Raw genomic sequence first — 24491 nt, 5'->3', positions numbered from 1 at the left:
TTGATTTGAGGAAATAATGGCCACGAATTTCACAAAATGGACATCCAAATTCAAGAAGCTCAAATGACTTCAACTATTTCAGTTCAGTTCAGTTCAGTCTCTCAGTCTCGTCCAACTCTTTGCGACCCCATGGACTGCAGCTCGCCAGGCCTCGCTGTCCATCACCAACTCCCGGAGTTTACTCAAACTCGTGTCCATTGAGTCGGTGATGCCATCCAACCATCTCATCCTCTGTCGTCCCCTTCTCCTCCTGCCCTCAATCTTTCCCAGCATCGGGGTCTTTTCAAATGAGTCAGCTCTTCACATCAGGTGGCCAAAGTATTGGAGTTTCAGCTTCAACATCAGTCATTCCAATGAATATTCAGGACTGATTTCCCTTAGGATGGACTGGTTGGATCTCCTTGCAGTCCAAGGGACTCTCAAGAATCTTCTCCAACACCACAGTTCAAAAGCATCAATTCTTCGGCACTCAGCTTTCTTTAGAGTCAAACTCTCACATCCATACATGACTACTGGAAAAACCATAGCTGTGACTTCAACTAGGATGAACACAAACAAGCATTATGACAAACTGTCAAAAGTAGAGACAATGAGAAAATCTGGATACCAGCAAGAGAAAGTGGATCACCACGTATCAAGAGAGATCTCATAAAATTATAAGTGGATTTCTCAGAAGACTAGAAGGGAGTCGGATGAGACATTCAGTGTTGAGAGAAAAAAATCCCCAACAAGAATACTTTATCTGACAAAGCTTTCCTTCTCAAATGAAGGAGAAATAGAGACCATCCCAGATAAACAAAACCTGAGGGAGTTCATCACAATTAGACCTACCTTGTAAAAATTGCTAAAGAGAATCCTTCAAGTTGAAACCAAAGGATGTGAGACGGTATCATATATACTTAGTAGAAACTGCATTACAAATTTTGAATTTTGATCTTTCCCTGAGCTCAAGATATGTGATACGATACTCTCTTGTAATGCTGGTCAGTGGCATTGAGCCACAGCTCCCAGTCAGTCACAAGATCATGAGGGTAAACAACCAGGACTCTTCCAACCAATCTGTACCCACACAGCCATTTTGCTTTTCACCTCAGACCAGCATTCAATAAAGTACATGAGATATTCAACACTCTATGATAAAATAGGCTTTGTGGTTGATGATTTTGCACAACTGTAGGCTAATATAAGTGCTCTGAGCATGTTTAAGGTAGGTTAGATTTGGTATGTTTGCTGTATTAAATGCATTTTCAACTTACAGTGGTTTTCTCAGGACGAAACAACTATGATCAATCAAGTAGCAATGAATGATTCTAGCCCCCAGACTGAACCCTCTAAGCACCTATCCCACTAAAGGAGACCAGGCGCCTTTGGAGAAATGGATGATTCTAGCTCCAAAGAAGGAACTGTGTACCACATGTGTCTAGACCACACTCTCATACCAGAAAGCACATCAGAAGGACTCAGAAGCCAGCTTGAAAGGGCCTCCCACCGGTCAAAGATAGAACAACTTGACACCAAGGAAAATAATGACTACAATGGACAAATATATACATGCCTGGGAGTCATGATGACAATCTAAAAGAAAAGCAGAACACAAAACCAACTCACTGCTCACCTTTGGAGGATCCCAGGGAAAAGGCTCATTCTTTCAAAAACGGGAAATACTGCAAAAGAATTAAAAACATTAATTCTGCCCTTCCTGTGCAAACTATACCTCAGAGTAACCTAACTGTTGATGAGGGGAAGTTCGTTTTATAGAAGAATTCTGGCTAATAAATGCCTAAGAAATCACAGAACTTGCACATCACCTTTTTACAGATGTTAATGACAAGCAGATCTAGCCAACTATGTTGGGAGGCTACAAAAAAACACGAGGTAAGAAGCAGATGGGATACTTTCTAATGGATAGGTCAGGTTGATAACACCTGAATCCAGTGATCAATTTAGTGTCAGAAGAGACAGCCAGACAGAATGAGCCTCCTGGTGTAAGATTAAAAGATGTACAACATTAAAAGTGAAGCATTCTTACCAAAAAATGTGAACTGGTCAAGCCTCTAAATCTAATCACCACTTTTACAGTAATAGAGGAGGAAGGCAGAGGAATACAAACAACACAATAATAAGGATATAATCAACTGAATGAGGGATATAAACTCCACAGGACAAAAGATGCAATTTCTTAAGCAAATGGGTGGAAGGTTAAAAAAAAAGGAGGCCTTTTTTATATACACGACACTTATGACTTCAGAGAAATCACAGTTAAAACCACAGTAAGATACTATAGCATGCTTACCTGAACATCAAATATGAGAAACATGGAAACTACCAAGTGTTGCAGATGATAGGGAATATAGACTGAAAAGAACCCTTTGACAACTACTTGGCAAATCCTACCGAGCTCAGTCCTACGATGTAGAAATGCCTCTCTTAGGTCCACGCCCAAGAGAAAGAAAATAAACATCTACCCAAAAGCTATGCACAAGATCATTCATAGCAACATTATTGACAGTAAGTCAAAAACTGGGAAATACCCAAACCTCCATTATAAATACATATATTGTGAAATATCCACACAATATAACACTGTACACCAATGAGAATGAATGATCTACCACTACAGACAACAGTAATATAAATCACACACACACTATGTTCACTGAAAGGAGCCAGACACAAAAGAGTATATGCCGTAAGATTTCAGGAATTTTTCTTCTAATCTCCCAGCTGAGTTTGGGGAAGAAGAAGTACCTTTTAATTGAAGGCACTTAGTATTGTTCTATGTTACCTGCAGGTTAACCTCAAAGAAGCATGTATCCTCTGAGTCAAGAAGTGATTTACTACATATACACAGGCTAGAGCCATGTCTGATGGACAAAAAACTGGGTGGTAGACAGGAGTCACCCAAGGGGAAGACCTAACCCACTAACCCTATGTGACACTGGGTAGGTCACCACACTTCCTCTGGTCTCACCTGTCAAGTGATTCAGACTATCCCTGATGCCCAACCAGGAAAACCTCATACATAGAGCAATCAGATCACCATTCGACAAGCACTCTGAAATCATAAAAGGAAAAGAATTCACCATGGGAGTCCAAATAACTATTTTAACAGCCAAATTGTCTAATGCATAGTAACTGTAATAATTATTACTTTTTTGTTTTTATAATTATTATCTTTTCATTTTTCTTAAATAAATACCCTCGATAAATGGACAACAGCTATTGAAACATAGTCTTCATCCAAACAGATACGGTCTCGGCCTAACATCAGTCACTATCAGCACGTCTTTTTCTTCTTCATAACTGTACCAGTTAGCAGTGTGATGGCTCAGACGATAAAGAATCTGCCTGCAGTGCAGGAGACCCGGTTTTGATCCCTGGGTCGGGAAGATTCCCTGGAGAAGGGAATACCGACACACTCTAGTATTCATGACTGGAGAATTCCATGGACAGAAGAGCCTGGCGGGCTACAGCCCATGGAGTCAAAAAGAGTCGGACACGACAGAAGCGACTAACACTTTCACTTTTAGGAGTGTGGGCTCTGGAGACAGATCAGGGCCAAATGTAAGATCTGTCACTTATAAAACGTGTGAGTGTAAATACTTTCACCTCACCTTACAGTCACTGGATCGGCTCCTATCTGGCTTTTTGACCTCATCTCCTACCACTCCACACTTGGTCTGCAGGGCTCCAATCAGTCAAGCTGGTCATCTCCTCCCGGAATAACTGGGGCACACACAGTGAAAGGCTGCTGACAAAAAGGCCTGCTCAGGCCTGGCATCTGCTTGTCTTTCAGGGCTCAGCTCAAATGTCACTTCCTAAGGAAGAGCTTCACTGACAACCCCATGGACAGGAACCTCTGACCCAAAGTTTTCTACTCTATTTATGAGTAGACACTGAACTGATGCCAGAACCAACTGTTTGACGCTTTCCATCCCATGTCCCCTCAGATCTAGACCGAGCCAAGAAATTGGCAATTTCAATAAGCACCTCTGACAATTTTGTTAAAGTGGTCCACGGACCACATCTGAAAAGATCCTGACCTAAACATGTGACATTTGTGTAGCACTACTTTAATGTCTGCCATGTAGAGTTCTAATATGTCTGGGGTTTGTCTGTCAATGCAGTACACTGACCCTTCCCTCCCACCTACAACTACTGATTGCTTTCTCACATGATCACAATTAAACTCCACAATAATTCTGTATGGTTGGGAGCATTATCCTGTTGTATAGACAAGGCATGGGAAAGGGTAGGGACTTACCTAAAGTGTCCCAATGACGGGGCCCAATCGTTTCACTCTTGCTCCAGGAACGTGTCTAGGAGACTCAATATCACAACTGGTTCTTCTCTCATTTCAGTTCAGTTCACTCGCTCAGTTGTGTCCAGCTCTTTGCGACCCCAAAGACTACAGTACACCAGGCCTCGCTGTCCATCACCAACTCCTGGAGTTTACTCAAACTCATGTCCTTTGAGTCGGTGATGCCATCCAACCATCTCCTCCTCTGTCATCCCCTTCTCCTCGCGCCTTCAATCTTTCCCAGTATCAGGGTCTTTTCAAATGAGTCAGCACTTTGCATCAGGTGGCCAAAGTACTGGAGCTTCAGCTTCAACATCAGTCCTTCCAATGAATATTCAGGACTGATTTCCTTTAGGATGGACTGGTTGGATCTCCCTGCAGTTCAAGGGACTCTCAAGAGGCTTCTCCAATACCACAGTTTAAAAGCATCAATTCTTCGGCACTCAGCTTTCTTTATAGTCCAACTCTCACATCCATACATGACTACAGGAAAAACCATAACTTTGACTCGACAGACCTTTCTTGGTAAAGTAATGTCTCTGCTTTTTAATATGCTGTCTAGGTTGGTCATAGCTTTTCTTCCAAGGAGCAAGCGTCTTTTAATTTCATGGCTGCAGTCACCGTCTGCAGTGATTCTGGAGCCCCCACAAATCAAGTTTGTCATTGTTTCCATTGTTTCTCCATCTATCTGCCATGAAGTGACAGACTGATTCTAAAATTCACATTTAAATGCAAAGGACCTAAACTATGAAAAACAACTTTGAAAAAGAACAAAGCTGGAGGATCAAAGACATAAAGAATCATCATACATCTTCAGTAATCAAGACAGTGTGGTACTTACTGCCATCAAGGAAGACAAGGATATCAATAGAATAGAACAAGGAGTCCATTTCTGGACTCAGACAGCTGATTTTCGACAAAGCTGTAATGGCAATTCAATGAAGAAAAGATAGCTTTTTCAACAAATGGGGCTGGGACAGATGAATATCCACGTGCACAAATATAAATTTTGATCTGAGTAATGCACCTCATACAAAAGTCAACTCAAAATTGAGCACAGACCCAAATATAAAACATAAAACTTCTAGAAGAAAACACAGGAGAAAATCCTTGTGACCTTAGGTCAGGTAAGATTCCATAGATGCAAAACCAAAACTACAATCCATAAGTGAACGGACAAATAAATTGGGATCCCCCAAACTTCAACATCTTCCCATTCCAAAGACTCTGTTGAGAGAATTAAAAGGCAAGCCACTCACTGGGAGGAAATATTTGCAAATCGCATATCTGATAAAAGTCTTGTACCCAGAATATAGAAAATTTCACACAGGTAAATAGGAAAACAGACACTCTAACAAATAAATGGACAAAATATTTGAATAGACACTCCACCAGAGTAGATATACAAATGTCAAATAAGTACATGAAAAGACGCTAATCATCTTTTGTCAAATATTCAAAGTCATTAGGGAAATATAAATGAAAACTATGTGCGACCACTATACCTCTCTGAGAAAGGACACAATTTAAAAGACTGACCAAAGTCTTGGCAAGGTTGTGGAGGATGGAACTGTTGTACACTGCTGTTGGCTGTGAAAAATGGTGCAGCCACTTTGGAAAAGTTTCGTGGTTTCCTATAACATTAACTTCACATCCATCACATTATCCAGCCATTTACCCTAGAGGAAGAAAGTCTATGTCTATACAAAGACTAATATACAAATGTTAGTAGCAGCTTTATTTAGCAGAGTCCCAAATTGGAAACCACTCAAATACCCATTAACAGATCAATGGATAAAACAAATTGTGGTATAGTCGTATAATGGAATATTAGTCAACATTAAAAAGAAAGAAGTATTTGTATGTGTAACAGAAGGATAAATTCAGAAATAATTAGGTCGAAGGAAAGAAGACAAAAAATATACATTGTATGATTCCATTCATACAAAATTATAGGAAAAGAAAACTAATCTATAGTGACAGAAGGTCACTAGTTATCTGGGAAAGGAGTGGGGTGATGCAGAGAGAGAGGTGGGTAGATCACAAAGGAGCACTAGGATGCTTTTTAAGGTGACGGATATGTTCATTATCTGGACTGTAGTTTTGGATTCACAGGTGCATACCTATATCTAAACATCAAAGCATATACTTTAAATATGTACATTATATTGTATGTTAACCATACCTCAATAAAATATTTGGAATATATCTATATATTTAAAATTCTCTGATACAATTAATCAGTTGAAAGATTCCCACAATTAGGCTCTTATAGTATTTACAGGTTCACTCCATATTTTATCAAATTGGTCCACACAACATATAACCAAAAGAGAAACAATCATTTGCAATGAAATGTATCCAAGTATTTAGTGAAAGCTGATATCCATTTCTATCTGAAATACAGAAATAAAAATATTATATTCTAGGAAAATAATCATAATGGTATTTAAGAGTAACTGGTTCTTTTGGAGAATGAGGCTGAGTATCATTATGAGAGAGTAAACTCTACGATGATAATTTTTACATATGAAGTTGCAAAATTGACATTTTAGACTAACACTTGGACTTCACTGGTGGTCCAGTGGTTAAGACTGCACTTCCACTGTGGAGGGCATGGTTTTGATTCTTGGTTGGGGAACTAAGATTCCCACCTGCCATGAGGTGTAGCCAAACAATAAATAAATACACTAACACTTGAAAATTTTCTGCCTTTTTGAAAAATTTCAATATATGATGCAACAAAAAAACATGGTCAGCAGAGAACAATCTAGATTACAATCTTAAATTGCTAGTAGAGCTAACAACTGTATATTTCCACATTCATCTGAGAGATTCATGGGAAATGATTATTATTTGTACAGTGAAAACTATTTGGTATATTTATTACAAATGCTTGTTTAAGACTAAGTAAGTTCCTTCATCAACTGGACAATTCACTGCTTTTCTCAACCAAAAAGAAAAAAAAGTCTTCTCTCAGATGGGCCTCAGGACTACTACTATGCATGAAGCTAGCACCTGATGGAATGATATTCCACTTGCTAAATCTCTTTCCCATGATGAGATCAAAGTGGCGTCTCTATTTCTAGGCTAGAAGCTTACAGGAGCTATTTCACAACATGCTTTTATCAGATCTAGGAACTCACTTGAGTCAGGCCTCATATCCAACTGAAGATGTGAAGTGTTGGGGTCTCCTGAGGACCGCTGCCCTTGAACGGAGTAGAAGTAGAAGCTCCATCAGCCAGCAGGACACTGCTCCTCAGAAGCGGTCTCCTTCAGACACCTGATATGAGCAAGGCCACAGGCATGAGGGCTGCACAGGGAGAGACACATCCAGCACTCCCCATGGTTTACTGGCCTAACGGTGCGCCACGCGCCGTGCTAGGTACTGTCTTAGTGACAAGGACATTGAAACCATTGGGTAGTGATCCTAACAACCAGATGTTACAACGAGTTTCCCACCACGGACTTTTTCTTCTCCTTTCCTCATCTGGCCCTTAACAACAAAGTGGAAACGGTATAAAAAGTGGCCTGAAGTCATAAAGACGTTCATGATCCCACAATAACCAGAGGGCCATCGGCTTACTCATGTGTTATCACTGAACGTTCTCAGCGATCCTGTGGGGAAAGCATTCTTAGCCTCATTTTACAGAGGGGTAAAGCTGAGGCCAGAGAGAGTCGCTACCTGTCTCACCTCCCGCGCTCCTGCCTTTAGGAGGATAGTGGCTCCACGACACCCCTGGAGCAGGACACCGCACTCACTGGGGCCGGGCGGGACCCCACGCTTTACCTACGAGACAGCGGGGCACCGAGCCCCAAGGCGGGAAAGCGGCGGCTTGAATGCGGATCCCTTGTCTCCCACACCCCAGGGGGGTCCAGCGCCCACCGTAGGTCCTCACCCTCCCAACTCAGTTCCCAACAACTGAAGGCGAAACGTGCTCTCCTCGCCGCCAGCGGGCGCTTTTGTCTCCATTAAAAAGTCGTCAAGGTCGCCTTGCTGACGTCACGTTTCTATGGTAACCGCCAGGCTGTAAGTGTGTGCCCGGGCGGGCACTATGTGTGCTTAGTCGCTTAGTCATGTCCGACTCTTTGCGACCCCATGGATTGTAAGCCCACCAAGGCACCTCTGTTCACGGGCTTGTCCAGGCAAGAAAATTGGAGTGGGTAGCCATGCCCGTCTCAGGGGATCTTCCTGACCCAGGGATCGAACCCAGGTCTCTCGCACTGAACGCAGATTTCTTTACTGTCTGAGCCACCACTATGTCCCTTCTCAGCAGAATGAAAGACCTTCCCTCTTCAGATCAGCCATCTTAGATGACCCTTCCTATAGGCCAGGTCTGGGGAAATGAGCAATCAGATTCACCACAAAGACATAGGATGGTAATAGATGGTGTTGGAGCAATGAAGGGGCAATGGACACGGGAATACACTGTTGATGCCAAATCAGCATATCCATTTTCTGATGCCCATGTTATTACAGCGGAATAACTTCAATGGCCTTGGATACAGAAGTCCTATTTCCACCAACAAGAAAATGTGAGGTGAGGGAGGGTTTAGGAAAGGATTCCCAAGGTGATTCTTTTTTTATTTATTTTAATCGGAGGCTAATTACTTTACAATATCGTAGTGGTTTTTGCCATACATTGACCTCCCTTCCCATCCTATCCCTCAGGGTTGTCCCAGTGAGCTGGCTTTGAGTGCCCTGTTTCATGCATCAAACTTGGACTGGTGATCTATTTCACATATGGTAATGTACGTGTTTCAGTGCTGGTGATTCTGACCTGCATCCAGGTTAAAGGCCCTAGTTGAGGAGGCGCAGATAAAGAAGCTACATGAGTTCTGCGATCTGTGGGGGACAGACAGCTAATATTCATGAAGCTTAAAAAAAAAAACTTGGCCAAGGGATAGGTTTCTCACCTTGTTGGCTGAATTTACTCCTCACCACAACCTTGCTGGTGAGGTATCAGGATCCTCTCCATGGATGTTAATGCCTCCAAGCATGCATTCCTAACCACAGAGACAGATGGCAAAGAAGATAAAAGTCCAGGCTTCCCACTCAATCTTTATTAACATGGGGAGGGACAGGGATGGGAGTGGAAGGGAAGTGGTGCCTCGTTACTACTGCTTGGGTAAAGTAGAATTTCACTCCCACCAGCCTTCCACTGATACCACCCTGGAAGGTAGGGAAAGACACTTCCTTACTGCTGTCTATGTGGCCTCCCTCGACACTGTGCAGGGCAGTAAGGTGGGTGCTCATTTCCACCAGGTGGGGATGACAGTCCCTCTTTCCCATGGGGTCTTCTCTGATACCATCCCAAAGAGTGGGGGAGGGGTACCTGGTTACAATCCAGTGAGCGTGGAATCCACATTTCCCACTCAGTCTTTGCTGCCATGGTGAGGGCACAGATGTGTTTAACTCTGTGATGTTAGGGCAGTTATTGTCTAAAAGCTTTCTTTCTTTTCTGGTCCTGTGTCTGGAGCAATTCTTGCTTTTTCCTGTTGACATCTGTGAGTCACTTGCTCTTCCAGCACCCCACCTAGGACAGACGAGACAGAAATAAAACCAAAGGAATTCAATGCATGTCATACCTTGGGTCCCCAAGTCCCAAGATACTCTCTTTTTTCTTTCTACCTTTCAGAGTTCTATATTTGTTTTACCTGTAATATCCAGAGATGTTAGCTGCACCTTGGAGAAGAAACAGAAGTGTAGGGATTTCCCTGGTGGTCCAGTGGTTAAGAATCAGCCTTCCAATTCAGGGGACACAGGTTCCATCCATCTACATTTTTTTAGTTAAAAAATTATTTATTTTAATTGGAGGTTAATTACTTTACAATATTGTGGTGGGTTTTGCCATACTTTGACAAGAATCAGCCACAGGTGGACATGTGTCCCCCATCCCGAATCCCCATCCCCCTCCCTCTGGGTTGTCCCAGAATACCAGCTTTGAGTGCCCTGTTTCAGGCATCGAACTTGGACTGGTGGTCTATTTCACATATGGTAATATGCATGTTTCAATGCTATGCTCTCAAATCATCCCACCTTCGCCTTTTGTTTCTTTGTAGGTCTTTTGTTTCTTTAGGTAGATTTATGCCTAAGTATTTTATTCTTTTCATCACAATGGTGAATGGCATTGTTTCCTTAATTTCTCTTTCTGTTTTCTCATTGTTAGTGTATAGGAATGCAAGGGATTTCTGGGTATTAATTTTATATCCTGCAACTTTTTCAAAATGTAAGTAAACAATACACCCATATAGACCTTGATTCTGGAGATCCTTCCATAGCCTATGTGGAAATTTTCATCATTCTTTATACCTTACTTAGTGTACACCTTTGTGTGGTTATTTGGTACTTTATTCATCCATCACATAACTGATGAAATTTAAGTTGCTGCCATTCTTTTGCTGTTCAAACAGTGCCAGAGTGAATATCCATATCTGTATTTTTATTATATCTAAAATCTTTTTCTGTCACTGCCAATATATCATCAGGATATAGTCCATTCTAAAGGAGATCAATCCTGGATGTTCATTGGAGGGACTGATGCTAAAGCTGAAACTCCAATACTTTGGCCACCTCATGAGACGAGTTGACTCACTGGAAAAGACTCTGATGCTGGGAAAGGTTGGGGGCGGGAGGAGAAGGGGACGACGGAGAATGAGATGGCTGGATGGCATCACCGACTCTGTGGACATGAGTTTGAGTGTACTCCGGGAGTTGGTGATGGACAGGGAGGCCTGGCGTGCTGTGATTCATGGGGTCGCGGAGAGTCGGACACGACTGAGCGACTGAACTGAACTGAACTGAACTGAATTCCTATACAAGACCTGTGAGTCAAAGGGTAAAGGTATGTAAAATTCCCCACCATTTGAGTGCGTTTGTTTCCTATGACTACTAAAATAAATTACTACAAACTTAGTGTCCTTAAACAACAGAAATATTATTTCAGAGTTCCGGAGGCTAGAAGTCCAAAAATAGTTTCAGTGGGCCAAAATCAAGGTGTTGGCAGACTTAACTTCTTTCTGGGACTATAAGGGAGCCTCCTTGCCTCTTTCAGCTTTGGTTGGCTACCAGCATTCCTTAGTGTGTGGCTCCATCACTCCAGCATCTGCATCCTTGGCCACACTGCCTTCTCTTCTCTCTGTGTCAACTGTCCCTCTACTCCTCTCTTATAAAGACACTTGGGTTTGCCTTTAGAGCCCTTGTGGAAAATCTAAAGTAATCTCCCAATTTTAAGATCCTTAATTCAATTATCTCTACAAACACCCTTTTCCATATAAGGCAATGTTTAGAGGTTCCAGGAGTTAGAACCTGCTATCTTTGCAGACCATTAAGCCTACAACAGTGAGCGCACCATTTTGCATCCCTGTGAGCAGGGTGCAAAAGGACATGGTTTTCCACATCCTCACCCACTGTGTTGACAAACATCTGGATCATTGCTAATCTAAGAGTAAAAAAAACAGTATTTTACTGTACTGTTAATTGCATCTCTCTTAATTAAAACAGAGCTTCCCTAGTGGCTCAGATGGTAAAGCCTCTGCCTGCAATGCGGGAGACCCGGCTTCGATCCCTGGGTTGGGAAGATCTCCTGGAGAAGGAAACGGCAACCCGCTCCAGTACTCTTGCCTGGAGAATCCCACGGACGGAGGAGCCTGGTAGGCCACAGTCCATGGGGTTGCAAAGAGTCGGACACGACTGAGCCACTTCACTTTAACTTAATTAAAACAAGCCAGAGACTTTTCATAGGTTTAAAGACAATCTATTTTTTTCTGTTAACTTTGATAGGGTTTTCCCATGCTTTTATATTGATAAGTGTTTATATTGGAGGGATAGTAATGCTTTGGTAAAGATGTTAGCTGCAAATGTTTTCCCCAGTGTCTTTAATTGGCTAGTGTATTTTTGCCATGCAGAGTTGTCATTCTTATGTCCACCTTCTTCCTTAACGCTCCTGGATATTGATGTATACTTAGGAAAATTTCCTCTGCTTCCAGATCATAGAATTCCCCTCTGTTTTCTTCCAATACTTGTATGAACATTTCTTTTATTTTTCTTCTAATACTTGTATGGACATTCCTTTCATATTTCATTCAGAACCTTTTTGGAATGTATCCTGCTATAAGATATAGAAATGGATCCCTTTTTATCTTTTTAACCTGATGGTTATCTAGTTATCTCAAAACCACTTCTTAATGCTCCATCATATCTCCACTGATTTGTAATGCTGCTTTTGTTATGGTCTAAATTTCTAATTATAATTGGGGTTATATCACTATTTTCTATTGTTCCATTAATTTTTCAATTTATGGACCAGTAAAATAGAAATGAAAATAATACCTTACCTTACTTCTACTCACATCGACCTTTCTCTTTAAGGTAGACGGAGTCTTCACTTTCTGTCTGCTGCTGCTGCTGCTGCTCCTAAGTCGCTTCAGTCGTGTCCGTGTCCGACTCTGTGCGACCGCTTAGACGGCAGCCCACCAGGCTCCCCCGTCCCTGGGATTCTCCAGGCAAGAACACTGGAGTGGGTTGCCATTTCCTTCTCCCACTTTCTGTCTATAGGCCATCAATATCCTCGTACCATGGCAATCTGTCCGCACTCCCCACTCAGGCTTCCAGAAAGCTCTTCCAGGTCTCTGTGAGCCGCAGCCCCTCCCTCCCTTCTGCCTCTGCTCCGCTGAGGTTTTTCGAGCTGCAGTTCAGGTTTCTGTCACGAGGTGGCACCAACGTATCACCATCGTCAAACTCGACAAACAAGGTCAACTAGAAGCAAAAAAAGCAATACCCTTTCTTAAAAGGCAGCCTGTGAATGTCTGTGTAGAATGGTTCTTAATTCTATCTGAAAAAAACTGATAGTTGTAAAAGACTATAGACACATGTACTCCGGGACCTGCATAAGGTGAAACACTGTCGGCCGTACCTTGGCAGTGGGTGGTGGGCGGGCAAAAAGGAGCACAAGGCAAGGGGGAAGGTGACTTGAGAGACCAATGGGGCATAGGAGCGGGGTCTCAAAGGCTGTGTCCAGTGTTGTGGACAAAGGGTGACAGGTGGTGGGAGAAAGTCTGAGAAGCCTGGGCAGGGGTGGGGTAATGGAGGGTGAATACCCTGCTCTCTGGGAGGGACCCCTCCACAGTGTGGACCAGTCAACCTACACTGTTGAGGGAAGTGATGGCTGAATAAAAATAATGCAGACTTGTGGTCAACAGCATTTGGAACTGCTTTGAATACATAAGTGAAAGTGAAAGTGAGGTCGCTCAATCGTGTCCGACTCTTTGCGACCCCACGGACTGTAGCCCAGCAGGCTCCTCTGTCCATGGGATTCTCCAGGCAGGAATACTGGAGTGGCTTGCCATTTCCTTCTGCAGGGGATCTTCCAGACCCAGGGATCGAACCCAGGTCCTTTAATCTCTGAGCCACCAGGGAAGCCCCTTGAAAACGTATGCATTTCCCAAAAAGAGTTGATATCAATGAAAACAAACCATTTAAAGACATTTTTTACTCTTTACAAAATAGTTTCACAGTGTGTGGAGGGGGCTGCGTGTGGAGGGGGCTGTGTGATGGAGCTGGGGAAACATCATTGCACAGCTTCCAGGGAACTGAGAGGGGACAGGCAGAGAGTCCCCAACCCTTTTCCCTGCGTTTCATGTACTTTCCGCTCCTCTCACTTTCCTCTCTGTTCCAAGGGCTGTCTTATCTCCGTATTCTTCCTTAAAGTGGGACATCACAGAAGGATGTGGACACTGAGCCCCAGAAACAGGATTCAGTAGACAAGAACCAGCTGTGATGTTGAGTCTGCTAGACAGGTTCCCGGAGCAAGAGTGAAGAGATAGGGCCCCATCATCGGGACACTCCAGGTAAGTCACCACCCTTCCCTCCATTGTCTTCTATACAACAGGATAACAGTACCCAATGCTTCTGACCACCCAGGAGTATTGTGGAGTTTAGGTATGTGTCCATGTGGGAAAACAGTCTGTGACTGTATGTGGGAGGGAAGGACCAATGCATTTTGGAGTAATTACATTAACGGAGATCCCAGAAATCATAGAACTCTGCATGCTGCTGCTGCTGCTGCTAAGTCATTTCAGTCGTGTCCGACTCTGTGTGACCCCATAGACGGCAGCCCACCAGGCTGCCCCGTCCCTGGGATTCTCCAGGCAAGAACACTGGAGTGGGTTGCCATTTCCTTCTCCAATGTGTGAAAGTGAAAATTGAAAGTGAAGTCGCTCAGTCGTGTCCGACCCTTAGCGACCCCATGGACTGCAGCCCACCAGGCTCCTCCATCCATGGGATTTTCTAGGCAAGAGTACTGGAGTGGCTTGCCATTGCCTTCTCCGAGAACTCTGCATGGTAGGCATTAAATTAATGCTACACAAATGTCAGCAGTTTGGTCAACATTTTCCCAAGTGTGGTCCATGGCAAGATCCCTGGAGTTTCATTTTAGTTTGGGAAAACTGGCAATGAGTAGATAAATGAATAAGCAGAGCAATTTCATATGGGGATGAGTGTTTTGAAGAAAATAATCACATAAATAGAGCAGAACACTGGGTCAGGGATTACTGTAGATGGAGTTGTCAGTGAAGCGTTCTCTTTCTGTACCATTAGCTTGATGCCTACCGTGTAGTGAAATTCCCATACTAGATTGAACAGGAGTGGCGAAAACAGGCATCCTTGTCTTGTTCCCGATGGGTTGTTACTTTGAGATTTAATTAATAGATGAAATCCCTTTGAACAGTGCTAGGCACAGTAACAGCTCAATAAATGTTAGACTTTGTATAAATATGAGCAACTTGATATTTTCATAGTTTTGATAGTTTTACAGATTTCATATGTCTTTAATAAAGTCTCATTATCTTGTAGCTGCATCCTATTCATCACCTGAGGCATACTTTCTTGTTTTGGGGGTTTTATACGGATAAAATGTGGACATATAATATTAGTTTCAGGTAGACAACATAGTGATTCAATATAAGAACTCAACAGAAGAGCTTCACTGACAACCCTATTCAATGGGAAAAGAAAAGTCTTCTCAACAAATGGTGCAGGGGAAGGTGGACATCCATATGCATAAAAAGGAAGTTACACCCTTACTTTATACCATATTTTAAAGTGAATTCAAAATGGATCTAAGACCTAAACATAAGAGCTAAAACTATAAAACTCTAAGAAAACACTGGAGGAACGTTCATGACACTAGACTTGGCAGTTATTTCTTGGATACAACAGCAAAAGTATGAGGAAACAAAAGAAAACATAAATTGAGCTTCATCAAAATCACAAACTTTTCTGAATCAAAGCACGCTATCAGGAGAGTGAAATGACAATGTACAGAATGGGAGAAGATATTTTTAAATCAAATATCTGACAACAGATTTATATCTAGGATATATAGAAGTTTTGTAACCCAGGAACAGAAAACACTAACAACACAATGCAAAAATGGAGAAAGGACTTGAATACACATTTCTCCAAAAAAGATAAACAAATGGACAATAAACACATGAAAAGATGCTCAACACTAGTCACTAGGGAAATGCAAATCAAAACCACAATGAGAAACCACTTCACATCTAATGGTATGGATTTTTTTCTTAATGGAAACTAACAAGTGTTGGCAAGGTTATACAGAAACTAGGACACTTGTACACTGTTGGTGGGAATGTAAAATGGTGCAGCCTGTGCAGAAAGCAGGATGCTGGGTTCTCAAGTAAGTAAACACAGAATTACTATATTATCTAACAGTTCCACTTCTAGGCATATTCCCAAAAGAACTGAAAGCAGGGACTCAAACAGATACTTACACACCAAAGTTCATAGCAGCATTATTCACAATAGCCAGAAGGTGGGGGCAACCCAAGTGTCCATCAGTAAGATCAATGGATTTTTAAAAATCTGATATACACATACAGTGGAATATTACTCAGCCTTAAATTGGAATAAAATTCTGATATATGCTGCAACATGGATGAACCTTGAAAACATTATGCTATGTGAAATAATCCTGACCCAAAAGGACAAGTACTGTATGATTCGACTTACAGGAGGTATCTAGAATAGGTAAACTCAGAGACAGAAAGAATAAGAGAGGTTACCAAGGACTGGGGGAAGAAGAAAATGGGGAGTTATTGTTTAATCAGTACAGAGTTTCTATTCGAGATGCTAAGAAAGTTCTAGAAATACATAGTGGTAACGCTTATACAACATTGTGAATGTAAGTAAGGCTACTGAACTGTATACTTGAAACTGGTTAAAACTGAATTCTATCATGTATATTTTACCACAATTTTTTGTAAAAAAGTGTCATTTCAAGGGAAAGAAGGAGGCAAAAGGATGAGAGAAAGAGATGTTACGACAGATGCAAGGATAGAAGTGAGAAAAAGTTTGGAAGTTGCTACCGTGCTGGCTTTGAAGATGGAGGCCACAAGCCTCAATCCATGAGCCAGAAGGGGCCACAAGCCTAGGAATGCAGTCAGCCTCTTGAAGCTGGAATAGGCAAGGAAACTTGTCCTCCCCTAAACCCTCCAGAAGGGATGCAGCCCAGGTGATATCTTAATTTTAGCCCAGTAATACTAATTTTGGACTTCTGTCCTCCAAAACTATGAGGATAGATTTGTTGCCATTGTTTTGGCAGTACAGCTTGTGGGATCTGAGTTCCCCGACCAGGGATTGAACCAATGCCCTAGGCAGTGAAAGCACAGAGTACCAACTACTGGACTGCCAGGAAATTGCCCAGATTTTTCTTGTTTTAAATCTCTAAACAAAAAGTGAGTTGTGGCCAAATAATGGGGTTTTATTCATTTTGAAATCCCCTTGCCTGTTCTTTTTTGAGCTTTCCTTTGATGTAAATAACTAACTTAATCTCTGGCTTTTCATTTTTAACAGAAACCATTTTCATTCCTGTCCGAGGCATCATTTCCTGTCTTATTCCATTCGTGCTGCTGTAAGAAAAATACCAAAAACCACATGGCTTATAAACAACAGAAATATGTTTCTTGTAGTTCTGGAAGCTGGAAGTCCGAGATCATGTTGCAAACATGGTCAGGAAAAGGCCCTCCTCCAGATCACCCGTTTTGCACTGTATCTCCACATGGTGGAAGAAGCTCTCTGAAGTCTCTTATAACAGCATTAAGCCCATTCATTAGAGTTCTGCCCTCAGGACCTAATCAACCCAAGACCCCCATCACCTTAGGAGTTAGGATTTCAACATATAAATTCTGAGGGGACACAAACATTCAAACCTATAGCACTTCCTGTATCAACAAGTTTTAACTCTGTTAACTAATGTTTCTATATCATTAAAATCTGCATCAGTTCAGTACAGTTCAGTCGCTCAGTCGTGTCCGACTCTCCGCGACCCCATGAATCACAGCACGCCAAGCCTCCCTGTCCATCACCAACATCCGGAGTTCACTCAAACTCATGTCCACAGAGTCGGTGATGCCATCCAGCCATCTCATTCTCCGTCGTCCCCTTCTCCTCCTGCCCCCAACCTTTCCCAGCATCAGAGTCTTTTCCAGTGAGTCAACTCATCGCATGAGGTGGCCAAAGTACTGCAGTTTCAGCTTTAGCATCAGTCCTTCCAATGAACACCCAGGATTGATCTCCTCTAGAATGGACTGGTTGGATCTCCTTGCAGTCCAAGGGACTCTCAAGAGTCGTCTCCAGCACCACAGTTCAAAAGCATCAATTCTTCGGCGATCAGCTTTCTTCACAGTCCAACTCTCACATCCATACATGACCACGGGAAAAACCATAGCCTTGACTAGACGGACCTTTGTTGGCAAAGTAATGTCTCTGCTTTTTAATATACTATCAAGGTTGTAGGCTCCTGTTATATGTACATTTTGCCACAAAGACTTTTTCTAAAATATGAACTGACAAGGTTTAGCCTCATTACTAGAACTGAGCTTAATTTTCTATGTCTGCTGCCTATCTTATGTTTTTCTGGTTATAAAGACCATTTTCATTAAGCTCTGAACACACTTAGCATTGTTCTGATGGAACACAATGATTTCTTCTCCATGTGTCTAGAATTTTCTTTACCTTTGCTTTTTGTTGGGTGCACAAACACATACACACACACACACACACACACACACATACTTAATGCTCCTTAGAGTATGGATAATCAATGCACATGATTAAAGAGAAAGTTTGATGAAATATCAAGAAGGGAATAAGGACCAATTCCATTTTACTGGGCATTGAACTGGGATGTACTTTTCATCATGCCAAGCTAACATGGTGGGATTTATCTGTCCAACATGTGTGCTTGAAAGTGAAAAAAAAAAACAAAACAAAACAGTGCTCAAATTTTTTGAGGAAAAAGAAAGAACACCACCCTGTGACCTTAATTGGTCACCATCCTTTTTGTAATTTGCTCCAAGGAAGGCTGGGTATGCTCACTGGCAGCTCTAGATTCATGTCCATGCCCATCCACGATTAAAAGCAAGCAAGCAAACAAACAAGAGACAAATGCTACACAAATCTGAACATCCCAGAAAGTCTTCTACTGACTCAGTCTGGATGACTTTCCCACACTTGGAGTCAAAGGGTGGAGCTCAGGGCTACAATTCCTGACTGTCCGGGCCAGTGGACAGGCAGGTGGGAGGGGGCTTACATCACTGCAGGTTGCTGTTAGTCAAATGACATATAAAGACAAGCAATAAAGATTTCTGGTTAAAAATGAAAGATTCTAGAGTGGAAAACAAAAGAATAGGATGATGCTAAATGAAATAAAAATGCAGACTTTAAAAAAAATGAAGCCATATTGATAGAAACAATTATATAAATATTTGAATTAATAAATGAATGTGAGGAGACATATTCTAAATATTGCATACTATAATATAGTATTCTAAGTAGTACCTGTAGATACCCTGTCTCTATAAAATGAACGTGAAATCTGCCTCCCACCTCTGAGGGCAGGGTGGACTTGGTGACTGACTCACTTCTAAGGAATCGAATAGGCGAATGGAAAACAGTTACTGTATGCTGCAGAAACTCAACAACCACCACCTGAACCCAGTGATGAAGGTTAACAATTCTAGTGATTCAGCGATGTCATGCAGGTACCGTGTCCTCCCAGATATGCTGTGATGAGAAGGGCGCTTCAACTCGGTGGTATTCTTTCTCAAAACCCACAACCACGGTCTAATCATAAGAAAAAAACAGACTGCCTGTACTCTTCAAGACAGTCAAAGTCATGGAAACAGTCTGTCAATTCCTCAAACAGTTAATCAGTTACCATATGACCCAGTGATTGCATTGGTACACAGCCAAGAGAAATGGCAACATTTGTCTACATAAAAACTTGTACGTGAATGTATGTAGCATCATTATTCATAACAGCCAAAAGAGGAAACAACTCAAATGCCTACCAATTAATGAATAGATAAATCAAATGTAGGGTATTATTTGGCAAGAAAACAGAAATGAAGTACTCGTACATGCTACAAAAGGGATGAACCTTGAAAACAGTATGTCAAGTGCAAGAAACCACATATCAGAAAAATAAGTGGAGCTTGTTATAAAGAATAACTCTATTCTTTAGAAGTGAGAATAGTGTGACATTTCGTCATATGAAATGTCCAAAATAGATGAGTCTTTGGAGAGAAAGTGGGCTTGGGATGGGTATGGGCTTTAACTGAATTCAAGCACAATGGGGCTTTTTTCCCCTTTTTAATTGGAGGGTAATTGCTTTACAATGTTCAATTGGTTTCTGTCATACAACAATGTGCATCAGCCATAAATATACATAGGTCTCCTCTCTCTTGAATCTCCCTCCCACTCCCCACCCCATCCCACCCTCTAGGTTGTCGCAGAGGACCGGGTTGGGCTTCCTGTGTTATACAACAAATTCCCACTAGCTATCTATTTTACATAAGGAAATGTATATATTTCAGTGCTACTATCTCATTTCATCCTACCCTCTCCTGCCCTGTGAACACAAATCTGTTCTCTATTCTCCATCTCTATTCCTGCCCTGCAAAGAGGTTCATCAGTACCATTTTTCTAGATTCCATATAGATGCATTAATGTATTTGCTTTTCATTCTGAATAATAAGTTCTAGGTTCATCCACTTCACTAGAACTCACTCGAATTCATTCCTTTTCGGGCCTTAGTAATATTCCATTGTATATATGTACCACAATTCTTTATCCATTCATCAGTTGATAGACATCTAGGTTGCTTCCCTGTCCTGGCTCTTGTAAATAGTGCTGCAGTGAACACTGGGGTATGGTGTTTTTTTGAATTATGGTTTTCTCAGGGTATATGCACAGTAGATCATGGCATCTGGTCCCATCACTTCATGGGAAATAGATGGGAAAACAGTGGAAACAGTGTCAGACTTTATTTTTGGGGGGCTCCAAAATCACTGCGGATGCTGACTGCAGCCAGGAAATTAAAAGACGCTTACTCCTTGGAAGGAAAGTTATGACCAACCTAGATAGCATATTAAAAAGTAGAGACATTACTTTGCCAACAAAGGTCCGTCTAGTCAAGGCTATGGTTTTTCCCGTGGTCATGTATGCATGTGAGAGTTGGACTGTGAAGAAAGCTGATCGCCGAAGAATTGATGCTTTTGAACTGTGGTGCTGGAGAAGACTCTTGAGAGTCCCTTGGACTGCAAGGAGATCCAACCAGGCCATTCTAAAGGAGATCAATCCTGGGTGTTCATTGGAAGGACTGATGCTAAAGCGGAAACTCCAATACTTTGGCCACCTCATGCGACGAGTTGACTCACTGGAAAAGAGTCTGATGCTGGGAAGGATTGGGAGCGGGAAGAGAAGGGGACGACAGAGATAGAGATGGCTGGATGGCATCACCGACTCGATGGACATGAGTTTGAGTGAACTCCAGGAGTTGGTGATGGACAGGGAGGCCTGGCATGCTGTGATTCATGGGGTCGCAAAGATTTGGACACGACTGAGCGACTGAACTGAACTGAATGCACAGTAGTGGGTTTGCTGGGTCATATGGTAGTTTAATTCTTAGTTTTTTTTAAGGAATCTCCATACTGGTCCAGAAAAACATCTATGTCTGCTTTATTCACTATGCCAAAGGCTTTGACTGTGTGGATCACCACAAACTGTGGAAAATTCTTAAAGATATGTGAATACCAGACCACCTTACCTGCCTCCTGAGAAATCTGTATGCAGGTCAGGAAGCAACAGTTAGAACTGGACATGGAACAACAGACTGGTTCCAAATCGGGAAAGGAGTACATTTAGGCTGTATATTGTCACCTTGCTTATTGAACTTATATGCAGAATACATCATGAAAAACACTGGGCTGGATGAAGCAGAAGCTGGAGTCAAGACTGCCAGGAGAAATATCAATAAACTCAGATATGCAGATGACACCACCCTTAGGCAAAAAGCAAAGAACTAAAGAGCCTCTTGATGAAAGTGAAAGAGGAAAAAAAAAAAAAAAGAAAGTGAAAGAGGAGAGTGAAAAAGCTGGCTTAACGCTCAACATTCAGAAAACTAAGATCGTGGCATCTGGTCCCATCACTTCATGGCAAATAGATGGGGAAACAGTAGAAACAATGACAGAGTTTAGTTTGGGGGGCTCCAAAATCACTGCAGATAGTGACTGCAGCCATGAAAGTAAAAGAGGCTTACTCCTTGGGAGAAAGTTTATGAGCAACCTAGACAGCATATTACAAAGCAGAGACGTTACTTTGCCAACAAAGGTCCATCTAGTCAAGGCTATGGTTTTTCCAGTAGTCATGTATGCATGTGAGAGTTGGGTATAAAGAAAGCTGAGCACCAAAGAATTGATGCTTTTGAACTGTGGTGCTGGAGAAGACTCTTGAGAGTCCCTTGGACTGCAAGGAGATCCAACCTGTCCTTCCTAAAGGAAATCAGTCCTGAATATTATTGGAAGGACTGATGCTGAAGCTGAAACTCCAATACTTTGGTCACCTGATTCGAAGAACTGACTCATTTGTAAAGATTCAGATGCTGGGAATGATTGAAGACGGGAGGAGAAGGGGACAACAGAGGATGAGAGGGTTGGATGGCATCACCGACTTAAGTTTGAGCAAACTCCGGGAGTTGGTGATGGCCAGGGAGGCCTGGCCTGCTGAAGTCCATGGGGTCTCAAAAAGTCAGACACGACTGAGCGACTGAACCGACTAACTGACTGATACACTATTGGTGCCAAATGGGCATATGTATCTTTTAAGGCCCATATCATTATGGCTGAATAACTTGAATGGCTTTTGATACAGAAGCCCTATTTACACCAACAAGGGAATTTCATATGAGGGTTTAGAAAAAGATCCCCAAGGTGATTCTAGCCTGCAGTCTGGGTAAGGGACCCTGACTGAATGAGCAGGTCAGGACCACATGAGTTCTCTAGTCAACAGAGGAAAGAGCTACTATTTACGAGGCAGATTGTTTAGAGGGACCCAGATCTAGATTCTTCATGTTAGTGACTAGATTTCATATCACAACACCCCTACTAGTGAGGGGTCATTATCATCTCTTCGTGGATGTGTGTGACTCCAAAGCATGTGCTCCTGAGCGCAGAGAAAAACGAACAAGAGGTTGCTCCCCATGCCAACTGCCATAGCCAGGGGTGGAAGCAGGCAGCCTGGGCACTTTTAGTTGCTGATGGCAGAGCTTTAGCAAAGGTATCAGGACATGTACTTCCGAATTGGTTAATCTTTGCCCTCCCTGTGATTACCCTCCCTGCAACAGGAAGCCAGGTCTTGGGCTCCTGCCCCTTGCTGCGTGGGAGGTTTATAACAGAGCTGGAAGCAGAAGTCTGAAGCCAGTGTTTCTTCTGTCCTTTGTGAAAACTTATGGAAATGATTGGGCTTCCCTTGGGGCTCAGCCAGTAAAGAATCCACCTGTGATTCAGGAGACTGGAGATGCAGTTTGATCCTGACTCAGGAAGATACCCTGGAGGAGGGCCTGGGAACCCATTTCAGTGTTCTTGCCTGGATAATCCCTTGGTCCATCCATGTTGATGCAATTGGCATCATTTTATCCTGTTTTATGGCCAAATAGCATTCTATTTTATATATATAGATATATATATACGTATATTTTATATACATATATATATATATACTACATCCTCTTTATCCATTCATCTGCTGATGGATGTTTAGGTTGCTACCATGTCTTGGCTACTGTAAAATGTGCTGCTATGAATATTGGGGTGCATGTATCTTTTCAAATTAGAGCTTTTTTCCAGATATATGCCCAGAAGTGGAATTGCTGAATCACATGGCAGCTCTATTTTTAGTTTTCTAAGGAACTTCCAGTATGTCAGCAAATTGGGAAAACTCAGCAGTGACCACAGGACTGGAAAAGGTCAGTTTTCATTCCAATCCCAAAGAAAGGCACTGCCAAAGAATGCTCAAACTACCGCACAGTTGCACATATTTCACATGCTAGCAAGGTAATGCTCCAAATCTTTCAAGCTAGGCTTCAGCAGTATGTGAACCAAGAACATCCAGATGTGCAGGCTGGATTTAGAAAAGGCAGAGGAACCAGAGATCAAATTGGCAACATCTTTTGGATCATAGAAATAGCAAGGGAATTAAAAAAAAAGACTGCTTCATTGACTAAAGCCTTTGACAGTGTGTATCACAACAAAATGTGGAAAATTCTTAGATATGGGAGTACCAGACCGCCTTACCCATCTCCTGAGAAACCTGTACGCAGGGCAAGAAGCAACAGAACCAGACATGCAACAACGGACTGGTTCCAAATTGGGAAAGGAGTACAAAAAGGCTGTATGTTGTCACCCTGCTTATTTAAATTCTATGCAGAATACATCATGTGAAATGCCAGGCTGGATGGATGAAGCTCAAGCAGGAATCAAGATTGCTGTGAGAAATATCAACAACCTTGGGTATGCACGTGATACCACTCTAACGGCAGAAAGTGATAAGGAGCTAAAGAGCCTATTGATGAAGGTGAAAGAAGAGAGTGAAAAATCTGGCTTAAAACTCAACATTCAAAAAACGAAGATCATGGCATCCAGTCCCATCACTTCATGGCAAATAGATGGGGAAACAATGGAAACAGGGACAGACTTTATTTTCTTGGGCTCCCAAATCACTGTGAACAGTGACTGCAGCCAAGAAACTGAAAGATATTTGCTCCTTATTAGAAAAGCTATGACAAACCTAGACAGCATATTAACTAGCAGAGACATCACTTTGTTGACAAAG

At 42.2% G+C, this 24491-nt stretch overlaps 2 long non-coding RNA genes across 24 annotated transcripts in view; one reads left to right on the top strand and one right to left on the bottom strand.

The window, feature by feature from the left end:
- The window catches only part of LOC129564600 (uncharacterized), a 32000-nt gene extending 19070 nt beyond the window's left edge, over positions 1-12930 (bottom strand). For 6 of the 22 annotated variants that reach the window (XR_016036733.1, XR_016036734.1, XR_016036737.1 and 3 more), the window contains exons 1-7: positions 12638-12776; positions 9959-10077; positions 9637-9837; positions 9218-9307; positions 7447-7583; positions 4265-5527; positions 1616-1664 (exon numbers count right to left, since the gene is read on the bottom strand). This is a non-coding gene — a long non-coding RNA (uncharacterized LOC129564600). Of the gene's footprint in view, positions 1-1615; positions 1665-2971; positions 3056-3614; positions 3727-4264; positions 5528-5784; positions 5980-6012; positions 6697-7446; positions 7584-8879; positions 9102-9217; positions 9308-9636; positions 9838-9958; positions 10078-12637 lie in introns of those variants that run through there. The other 16 variants (XR_016036740.1, XR_016036743.1, XR_016036749.1 and 13 more) reach the window with 8 other exon arrangements.
- LOC148773389 (uncharacterized) lies at positions 10952-17592 on the top strand. Of its 2 annotated transcripts, none has more exons than XR_016036755.1 (3): positions 10952-11145; positions 13979-14149; positions 17175-17592. It is a non-coding gene; the product is annotated as an uncharacterized LOC148773389 (long non-coding RNA). The 2 variants fall into 2 exon arrangements; XR_016036756.1 differs by lacking the exon at positions 10952-11145 and adding an exon at positions 12940-13053 and having other exon boundaries at positions 14010-14149.
- The last annotated feature ends 6899 nt before the right edge of the window (positions 17593-24491 follow it).

The sequence above is a fragment of the Moschus berezovskii genome, chromosome X (assembly GCF_049115385.1).
Source record: "Moschus berezovskii isolate FMDL1 chromosome X, NW_MosBer_1.0, whole genome shotgun sequence".
Classification (NCBI taxonomy): Eukaryota; Metazoa; Chordata; class Mammalia; order Artiodactyla; family Moschidae; genus Moschus; species Moschus berezovskii.
Note: the sequence above shows the minus strand (reverse complement) of the source record. Positions and strands in the feature narration are given on the sequence as shown.